Source organism: Cricetulus griseus, unplaced genomic scaffold, assembly GCF_003668045.3.
Source record: "Cricetulus griseus strain 17A/GY unplaced genomic scaffold, alternate assembly CriGri-PICRH-1.0 unplaced_scaffold_400, whole genome shotgun sequence".
Taxonomy (NCBI): domain Eukaryota; kingdom Metazoa; phylum Chordata; class Mammalia; order Rodentia; family Cricetidae; genus Cricetulus; species Cricetulus griseus.
The window spans coordinates 16,675-19,056 of NW_023277143.1; positions in this window are offsets into that span (position 1 = coordinate 16,675).

Consider the following 2,382-nt stretch of genomic DNA (forward strand, 5'->3'; position numbering starts at 1 on the left):
AAATAGTACTCATACAGACCCAAAGACTGTGGGTGTGAGTGAGGAGGCCTTGGGAATCTATTGGACCTCTTATAATAGATCAGTACTTAGCCCTATCATAGGAAGTGATTTTGGAGCCCATTCTATATGGGGGGATACTCCCTCAGCTTAGACGATGGGGGAGGCCCTAGGCCCTATCCCAAAGGATATGACAGACTCTGAAGTGCCCTGCTGGAAGACCTCACTCTCCCTGGGGTGCAGAAGTGGTATGGGATATGTATGGCATTAATGGGGGGCAGGGGAGGAACTAGAGCATATCGGATATATATCTAAGTGGTCATCGATCAGCCGGAATGGTATAATGATGCATTTACTTACATGTGTACTGGACTGAAGCCATAGTAGTTTCCTGTGGGAAAGCAGAAATAAAAATAATTAAAGCCAAACAGAGGCTTGTGCCTTCTGCCTAAGTCCAGGAGGATATGATGTGAGGTCATGCATGGGTGTGGTTGGTTTAGAATTTGAAGATGTAATAGCTTGTGACAGACCAATCATAAGTGTTTCCTGGAAACTCTGATGGAAATCTTTCCTCCGCTTTTCATGGGGCCAAGAAACAGGGAGCAGTTGAGATGCAGTTTTGCAATGGGGATTTTAATATCCTGAGGTATGAGCTGTTGTACAACTTTTAATATCATCAGACAATGGAGTTGAGTCTCCAAGTGAGCTTATGACAAATGTTTTGGGCATTTCCAAGCAACTGGAACAACATGAGGGTACCTAATCTGACTAAATATACTACATGAAGGACCTGTAGTAAATCTTTTATTATTACATTTTCTATTCCAAATGAAGTGAAACCCTATTGTGTATTCTCTATTTAGTTATGTACACCACTGAAATATAAAGAGTTTCCCTTTACAAGGCCTCATTGATTATGTGGCTTATATAGCTAGCAAACATGTAATATATAAAAACTGAATCATTTAAACTTTGATGGAATTTCTCTCAAGCATGCATAAAATCCCTGTAAGATTTGTCAGTTCAATATTTAGAAAGATTGGCACCCATGATATTCAATATTACAGAGCCTATGCTTTTCAGATATTCTCTGATCTTTGGTAAAATAATGGGTAACACATGAACAGCTATTACTTTAAGAAAGTGTTTGAATAAATAAATTCAAGGAAGGGCACAGAGGGAGAAATCCATATACATAGGAAAAATTCGGAGGACATCACAAAATCATGTTTGCATATCTATCCATATTCAAAAAGGAACATTGTGATCACTTGTACAAACCAAACACAGACACAAATTAAAAAGAATCTGAGATTAACACAGATAATAACACAGAGCAGAATAGATAAAACTACAATTCACTGTATAGATATCTATTTTTTAATGAGAACAGTTAAAACCGTTGTCTCAAATTGTAGAGATAAGTAACATTTTCAGACATTATCAATAGAAAAGTCTCCTGTTGAGACCTCCAAGCTTGGCCACATGATTCAAGGTAATTGTCAACAACAGTGGTTTCAAGTCTGTCAATACCTTGCTGGATGAACCCCATAGAAACAGGTAACATCATCAAATGGTAGATCACAGACCCCCATCTGACAACTGGGAAACCTTCATAGTACCATAATGTTTGTTATGTTCATTTGAATGGAAAATTATTTCCCAAACTTTGACTAGGAGGTAGTGTCTTTAATGTTGAAATGTGTTTCATGTTTGCAGCAGAAAGATAGATCCTCTTTTCATATACAATGTATTAGCCTGTGGACAAGGACATGTATCTTGCCCAAGTTTTGTATTTGGCACAAACGCTCATTCAACATCATATAATTCCAAAGAATAAAGTTTATGAAAAAGTTATTCAAACGCTTTCTTTGGTAGATATACAATATCACTGTGTCTCAAGTTTCCATTGAATTTGTGGCTTATATAGCTAGCAAACATTTAACACAAAATAATTGAATCATTTAAACTTTGATGGAATATCTCTCAAATATGTGTAAAATCTCCACAAGACTTATCAGGTAAAAAATTTAGAAAGTCTGGAAGTCATGAATTTCCATATTACTGAGCCTATTCTTTTCAGGTACTCTCTGATCACAGGTAGAATAAAGGGTAGCACATGTACAGCTATTACTTTAAGCTGGTGTTTAAATAAATTCAAGGAAATGACAAGGAGGGAGAAATCCATCTACACTTCCAAAAATTCAGAAGACATCCCAAATCATGGTTACATATATAATATAGGTTGCCATATATAGTATGGGAGATATCCAAGTTCAAAGAAGGAACAATGTGATCACTTGTACTGACACATATTAAAAAGAATCTGAGATTAACACAGGTTATAGTCCCATGATTAGAAATGATAAAACTATCATTCCCTGG